An 8768-nucleotide genomic window follows, 5' to 3' on the forward strand; every position below is an offset into this window, starting at 1 on the left:
CTGGAGGGAGTTAAAACATTGAACGCTTACCCCAGGCCAGGCGGTGGCTATAATCCCAGCACTTTGGGAGGCCGAGGTAGGTGGAGTGCCTGAGGTCCGGAGTTCGAGACCACTCTGGTCAACATGGTGAAACTCCATCTCCCACCTGGACTGAAACTCCATCTCACTAAAAATACAAAAATTAGCTGGGTGTGGTAGTGGGCATCTGTAATCCCAGCTACTCGGGAGGCTGAAGCACGAGAATCTCTTGAACCTGGGAGGCGGAGGTTGCAGTGAGCCGCCAGCCTGGGCAAAAGAGTGAGACTCCATTTCAAAAATATATATATTTTTTAATATAAAAAAATTAAAAGATCTTACCCCAAACTTCTAAGCAGTGCTCAAAAGCCTTGGAATCTTAAGTCCCCATGGGACGCCTGGTGCTGACCACTGAGGCCTGCAGTACAGGGATATGGTACTGAACTGAGGCCCTAGAGACGGACCAGCTAGGCTGGAGGCCTGGTGTGGCCTCTCACTAGCTCTGTGACCAACTCCTCACTCTGCAAAACTGGAATCACGGGCCCAGCTCATAGGTTTGTTGCAAGGACTACATGAAACCCCAAACGATGAAATCGGTAAATGTTATTATTATTACTAACACTAGCTGACCATTCTTTTGAGGCAGCAGAGCATCATGGCTAAGAGCACAGAGGAAGCACTTGGGTGCAAATTCCAGCTCCTCCACTTGTCCTGTACCCTCTCGGTGCCTGTTTTCGCATAGGCAATCGGGGGCTGGTTATAATCATATCTACTCCCAGGGTAGTGGTAGGGATTAAATCACTATGCAGATACAAACAGAACATCCTCATGGCTCATGGGAACTGCTATGCTAGCGTTGCTGTTATTCTTATTATCTTTTTTTTTTTTTTTTTGCGATGGAGTCTTGCTCTGTTGCCCAGGCTGGAGTGCAGTGATGTGATCTCAGCTCACTGCAACCTCCGCCTCCTGGGTTCAAGCAATTCTCCCACCTCAGCCTCCCGGGTAACTAGGATTACAGGAATATGCCACCATGCCCGGCTAATTTTTGTATTTTTAGTAGAGAGAGGGTTTCACCATGTTGGCCAGGCTGGTCTTGAACTCCTGACCTCAAGTGATCCACCCGCCTTGGCCTCCCAAAGTGCTGGGATAACAGGCGTGAGCCACTGCCCCGGGCCGTGTTGCTGTTTTTAATTAATCAATGATGTGGCCCCAGGGAAGCAGGTTATCCTGGAAGATGCCGTAGAGGCAGGATTTTTCTCAGACCGTGGCCCTGTGGCCCCTCTTCTGCTCTCAGACTCCATCCCAGTAGCGCCTCACAATGAGCGCATCCAATGTAAATACCCTAAATAGCGCTGCTCCAGGCAAAGCTGTTTTGCCATCCAAAATATGCAAACTCTGTTCTTTCTAGGGGGCTGCCATCCTTCTCCCACACCTGGGGCCCAGCGGAAGGCACATGTAGGCGGCTCCACTTTCAGAAACGGAGCCCCTTCCAGACCTCAACCCAGCTAATTTCCTGGGCAGTCCAGAATTCTGGGCCACTTTCTTCCTTGGCAGAGGGCAAGGGTTTCTCAGGTTGATATTCTCAGGAGGTGCATACAGACCTCTTTCCTCAACCACACTCCCTCCCTAAGTGAGCTCGTCCAGTCTGACAGCCTTAAAAGCCACCTGCTGCTTGCTTTCTGAGACAGAGTCTCACTCTGTCACACCGGCTGGAGTGCAGTGGTGCCATTACAGCTCGCTGCAGCCTCAAACTCCTGGGCTCAAATGATCCTCCTGCCTCAGCCACCCGAGTAGCTGGGACTACAGTTACGCGCCACCATGCCCAGCTAATTTTTGTATTTTTTTGTAGAGATGGGGTTTTGCCATGTTGTCCAGGCTGGTCTTGAACTCCTGGCCCACCTCAGCCTCCCAAAGCATTGGGATTACAGGCATGAACCACTGCGCCAGAACAGCATCTACTGTTTTCCACCTGTGCCCAAGTTTGCATATCTCAGCCTGACCTCTCCCAGACTTAAATATCCAGTGGCCCATCAGATATCCCCACTTGGATAAATAAGCATTTCAACTTGACATGCTGAAGGTCAGTCTCCTGGCCTGCCTCATCCCAGTCAGGGGCATGTCTGAGATTCCCGTTGCTCAGGTCAACTGGCTGGTATCATCCTTGACTTCTTCATTTGACTCACATTCTGCCCCTAATGCCTTAGCAAACCTTACCAGTTCCTTAGCAAACCTTACCAGTTCCTTAGCAAACCTTACCAGTTCCTTAGCAAACCTTACCAGTTTGAAATACATGCCGAATCCAGCGCTTCTCCAAACCAATACCCTCTCGCCTCTGGATCATTTCAGTAACACTTAGTCTCTGGCTTTTGCTTATTTATTTATTTATTGTTTATTGACATGGGATCTCACTATATTTCCCAGGCTGGTCTCAAACTCCTGGCCTCAAGCCATCCACCTGCCTCAGCCTCCCAAAGTGCTGGGATTACAGGTGTGAGCCACCACACCCAACCTCCCAGTTTTCGCTTTTGTCCTGATACTATTCTCTACTCAGCAACCAGTGTGAACCTGTGAAGAACAGAGCCTGGCTGGACGCAGTGGCTCACACCTGTAATAATAATCCCAGCTACTCAGGAGACTAAGGCAGGAGAATTGCTTGAACCCGGGAGGCAGAGGTTGCAGTGAGCTGAGAACATGCCACTGCATTCCAGCCTGGGCAACAGAGCAAGACTCCAAAAAAAAAAAGCAAGAGAGGAAGAAAGAGAGAGAAGGAACGAAGGAAGGAAGGAAGGAAGGAAGGAAGGAAGGAAGGAAGGAAGGAAGGAAGGAAGGAGGGTGTTAATGGATCATTGTGAAGCATTTATCATTTTGTGTATATGTATTTTTTGTTTATGTAAGTGGTATTGTAGTCTGGGTACAGTGGCTCACGCCTATAATCCCAGCACTTTGGGAGGCCAAGGCGGGAATATCACTGGAGCTCAGGAGTTGGAGACCAGCCTGAGAAACATAGTGAAACCCCAGCTCCACAAAAAATACAAAGAAAATTAGCTGGGCATGGTGGTGTGTCCTTGTAGTCCCAGCTACTTTGGAGGCTGAGGCAGGAGGATCACCTGCGCCCAGGAGGTTGAGGATGTAATGAGCTATGATCACACCACTGCACTCCAGCCTGGGTGACAAAGTGAAACCCTGTCTCAAGAAAAACATACAAAATAAAACTGAGTACAAAAATAAATAAATGGTATTGTATATATTTAATTTGCATAAGCAGTATTGATCTCACTTTTGTTCCTTACTCATTTCTTTCAAAACTGTGTTTTAGGGTTTTTTAAATTTATTTATTTTCTAGAGATAGAGTCTCACTCTGTCACCAATGCTGGAGTGCAGTGGCATGATCATAGCTCACTACAGCCTCGAGCTCCTGGGCTCAGGTGATCCTCCTACCACAACCACAACCTCCTGAGTAGCTTGGACTACAGGCATGTGCCACCACGCCTGGCTACTTTTAAAATATATATATATTTTTGGAGAGACAGAGGTCTCACTATGCTGCCTAGGCTAATCTTAAAGTCCTGGCCTCAAGGACTCCTCCCACTTGAGCCTTCTCAAAATTCTGGAATTAGGCTTGGCAAGATGGCTCACGCCTGTAATCCCAGCACTTTGGGAGGCCGAGGTAGGTGGATTACTTGAGGTCAGGAGTTCAAGACCAGCCTGGCCATCATGGTGAAATCCCATCTCTACTAAAAATACAAAAATTAGCCAGGTGTGGTGGCACACACCTGTAGTCCCAGCTACTCAGGAGGCTGAGGCGGGAGAATCGCTTGAACCCAGGAGGCAGAGGTTGCAGCGAGCTGAGATCACACCACTGCACTCCAGCCTGGGCGACAGAACAAGACTCCATCTCAAAAATAAATAAATAAATAAATAAATAAATAAATAAATAAATAAAAGCTGGAATTAGGCCGGGCACAGTGGCTCATGCCTGTAATCCCAGTGCTTTGGGAGGCTGCGGCGGGAGGATCACGAGGTCAGGAGATCAAGACCATCCTGGCTAACACGGTGAAACCCCATCTCTACTAAAAATACAAAAAATTAGCCGGGTGTGGTGGCAGGCACCTGTAGTCCCAGCTACTCAGGAGGCTGAGGCAGGTGAATGGTGTGAACCCGAGAGGCGGAGCTTGTAGTGAGCCGAGATAATGCCACTGCACTCCAGCCTGGGTGACAAAGCGAGACTCCATCTCAAAAAAGAAAAAAAAAAAGAAAACAGTTGGAATTATAGGCATGAACCACCATGCCCCATCTGTTTTGTTTTTAGAGACGAGGTCTCATATTGCCCAGGCTGGCCTCAAACTCCTGGGGTCAAGAGATCCTCCCGCCTTAGCATCCCGAGTATCTGGGATTGTGGGCACATGCTACCCTCCCCTGCTAGCACTTTTTGTTTTTTGTTTTTTGTTTTTTGAGACAAAGTCTCACTCTGTTGCCCAGGCTGGAGTGTAGTGGTGCAATCTTGGCTTGCTGCAAACTCCACCTCCCGGGCTCAAGCAATTCTTCTGCCTCAACCTCCCAAGTAGCTGGGATTACAGGTTTGCATCACCACGCCCAGCTAATTTTTCTATTTTTTTTTTTTTTAGTAGAGAGCGGGTTTCACCATATTGGCCAGGCTGGTCTTGAACTCCTGACCTCAGGTGATCTGCCGGTCTCAGCCTCCTAAAGTGCTGGGATTACAGGCGTGAGCCACTGTGCCCAGCCTGCACTGTGTTTTAAAAGCCTTGTAGATCCTGACCGTTGCATAGTGTTCTGTAGTTTCCCTTTGTATGCTTTACTTAATTCATCCTTCTGACAGGGGATGCCAAACTGGCTCCCAACTCCTGTTCTCACAAAGAACACCCTGGTCAACGCCCCTGCACATGCCTCTTTGTACACCTGCATGAGAATCTCTCTGGCCTACTTATCCAGGACTGAGAGTGTAAGGTCTTGGCATAAACATACACCTAATTTCAGATTGCTTGAGAGAAGGGCTGTGTCAGTTTACGTGCCTACAGAGGACCAAGTATTTCTGTCTGCCCACATTCTCACCAAACATTGACATTATTCACCTTATGAATTCTGACTAAACATGTGGTCATAAAATGATGTCTAGTTTTTGTTTTTGTTTTTGTTTTTGTTTTGAGACGAATTCTCGCTCTGTCACCCAGACTGGAGTACAGTGGTGCGATCTCAGCTCACTGCAACCTCCGCCTCCCAGGTTCAAAACAATTATCCTGCCTCAGCCTCTGGAGTCGCTGGGATTACAGGTATGTGTCACCACGACCGGCTAGTTTTTGTAGAGACAGGGTTTCACCATGGTGGTCAGGCTGGCCTCAAACTCCTGATCTCAAGTGATTCACCCACCTCGGCCTCCCAAAGTGCTGGAATTACAGGTGTGAGCCACGGTGCCTGACCAGAAATCCTTAATTTTTTTTAAGGCTGGTAAAAAAAAAAAATCTTTTTTATTTTTTATTTTTATTTTTTATTTTTTATTTTTTGAGACGGAGTCTCACTCTGTCGCCCAGGCTGGAGTGCAGTGGCCAGATCTCAGCTCACTGCAAGCTCCGCCTCCTGGGTTTACGCCATTCTCCTGTCTCAGCCTCCTGAGTAGCTGGGACTACAGGCGCCCGCCACCTCGCCCGGCTAGTTTTTTGTATTTTTTTTAAGTAGAGACGGGGTTTCACTGTGTTAGCCAGGATGGTCTCGATCTCCTGACCTCGTGATCCGCCCGTCTCGGCCTCCCAAAGTGCTGGGATTACAGGCTTGAGCCACCGCACCCGGCCAAAAAAAAATCTTTAATTTTGATGGAGTTAGATTCATAAATGTTCTGAATAGAGCTTTGTAGTTTGGGAGTCTTAAGATGCCCTTTTCCTACCCCTAGGTGGGGTATTTTCCTATATTCTATTCTGTGTCCACAATGAAATGCTCTGTACAGACTTTCCTTTTCTGATACTGTCCTTACCTGGCTTGGGGGGGTCATATAAGAAATTGGGGCTGGGAGCGGTGGCTCATGCCTGTAATCCCAGCACTTTGGGAGGCCGAGGCGGGCGGACCACGAGGTCAGGAGATGGAGAGCATCCTGGCTAACACGGTGAAACCCCGTCTCTACTAAAAATACAAAAAATTAGCCGGGCATGGTGGCGGGCGCCTGTAGCCACTCGGGAGGCTAAGGCAGGAGAATAGCGTGAACCCAGGAGGTGGAGCTGGCAGTGAACCAAGATCGCGCCACTGCACTCCAGCCTGGGCAACAGAGCAAGACTCCATCTCAAAAAAAAAAAAGAAAAAAGAAATTGGGCAGCCTTCTCTCTTTCTGTCTTCTGTAACAATTGGTATGAGATAAGGACCATCTGTTCCTCCAAAGGCTGGTAGAACCGCCCTATAAAAACATTTCTGTTGGGTTCTTTCTTGTTGGAGTCTCAGATTACACGTTTCTTTTTCTTTCAGTTTTGTTTTGTTTTGTTTTGTTTTGTTTTGTTTGAGACGGAGTCTTGCTCTGTCACCCAGGCTGGAGTGCAGTAGTTGATCTCAGCTCACTGCAACCTCTACCGCCTGGGTTCAAGTGATTCTCGTGTCTCAGCCTCCCAAGTAGCTGGGATTACAGGTATGTGCTGCCACATCCGAGTTATTTTTGTATTTTTAGCAGAGACAGAGTTTCACGATGTTGGCCAGGCTGGTCTCGAACTCCCAGCCTCAGGTTATCTGCCTGCTTTAGCCTCCCAAAGTGCTGAGATTATAGGCGTGAGTCACTGTGCCCTGCCTATTTTAGTGGTTTTTTTTTCCCCCAAGAGACAGGGTCTCACTATGTTTCCCAGGCTGAATTTATATTCCTGGCCTCAAATGATCCTTCTGCCTTAGCCTCCCCCAAAGTGCTAAGGTTAGGACGGGAGTGGTGGCTCACACCTGTAAGCCCAGCACTTTGGAAGGCTGAGCCAGGCGGATCACCTGAGGTCAGGAGTTCGAGACCAGCCTGGCCAACATGATGAAACTCTGTCTCTTCTAAAAATACAAAAAAAATTAGTCGGGTGTTATGGCTGGTGCCTATAATCCCAGCTACTCGGAAGGCTGAGGCAGGAGAATTGCTTGAAAATGGGAGGCAGAGGTTGTAGTGAGCCGAGATTGCGCCACCACACTCCAGCCTGGCAACAAGAGTGAGACTCCGTCTGAAAAATGAAACAAAACAAAGTGCTGAGGTTACAGGCATGAGCTACTCAATTTTCTTTCCTGGTTATGGGTCTACTGAAGTTTTGATATTTTTGTGCCAATTTTTTCATTTCTTTTCTTTTCTTTTTGAGATGGAGTCTCGCTCTGTCACCCAGGCTGGAGTGCAGTGGCCGGATCTCAGCTCACTGCAAGCTCCGCCTCCCGGATTTACGCCATTCTCCTGCCTCAGCCTCCTGAGTAGCTGGGACTACAGGCGCCCGGCACCTCGCCCGGCTAGTTTTTTGTATTTTTTTAGTAGAGACGAGGTGTTAGCCAGGATGGTCTCGATCTCCTGACCTCGTGATCCGCCCGTCTCGGCCTCCCAAAGTGCTGGGATTACAGGCTTGAGCCACCGCGTCCAGCCTTTGTGCCAATTTTGACATTTCACATTCTCCCAGAAAGGTATTTACTTTGCTTAAGTTTCTACATTTACCAACATACAATTATTTGTAATATTTTTTGGTATTTTGATATTTTATGTTATTTGGAAATGGGGTTTTGCTATGTTGCTCAGACTGGACTCAAATTCCTGGACTAGAACAATCCTATTGAGCAGCTGGGACTACAGGTGTGTGCCACTGTGCCTAGGTTGGTGTTTTGATAATTTAAAACTCCATGGGAGACTGGGCACAGTGGCTCACACCTGTAATCCTAGCACTTTGGGAGGCCGAGTTGGGCAAATCGCTTGAGGTCAGGAGTTTGAGATCAGCCTGGCCACATGGTGAAACCCCGTCTCTACTAAAAAATACAAAAAAATTAGCCGAGTATGGTGGCGTACACCTGTAGTCCCAGCTACTCCGAAAGCTGAGGCTCAAGAATTGCTTGAACCCGGGAGGTGGAGGTTGCGGCAAACCGAGATTGCATCACTGTACTCCATCCTGGGCGACAGAGTGAGACTCCGTCTCAAATAAATAAATAAATAAACCTCCATAGGGGGGCTCAAAAGTCAGATCACGTGGGGCCTGGTAGCCAGGGAGAGGAGTCTGGGTTTGTCCTAAGGATGAACAGCATGAAAGAATATTCGACTGAGGCTCCAGAATGGAACAGATAATGAAATGCCAAAGTGAAGTGCTTGCTCCTGGCCAAATTGCAGAATTTTAAAGAAAGCAGAAATCCATGTTGCCACTCTCGAAACCCCTCATCTACCTCAAGAGTATAAAGGCATCAGGGGTGGATTTGAAAGGGGCAGTGATTTGATTTGGAAAGAGCTGCTATGGCACTGAGTCTGCAGGGGTGGGGCTGGGGAGCTGCCTTCTAACCCCAAATCTGGTGAGAAGTGCTTCAAGGAAGCCCCCCAGAGAGCTCAAGGTGGGCTGCCTGCAGTCATGGCACCCCAGTGGGTCATTGGTAGGGAAGGCCTCCAGAAAGGAGGTGAACTGCAGTGGGCACTGGACAGCGGGAATGGAAAAAGGGGTCTGGCCCCACGGACTTGTTTTCTCTGGCACAGGGTATGCAACAGAGTGGGTTAGTGCATGCCACTTGAAAGAAAACCAGAGCTAGTCAACAGAGAGGTGCTGCCCCTTTCCCAGGAG

Source organism: Macaca nemestrina, chromosome 12 (genome assembly GCF_043159975.1).
Source record: "Macaca nemestrina isolate mMacNem1 chromosome 12, mMacNem.hap1, whole genome shotgun sequence".
Lineage (NCBI taxonomy): Eukaryota > Metazoa > Chordata > Mammalia > Primates > Cercopithecidae > Macaca > Macaca nemestrina.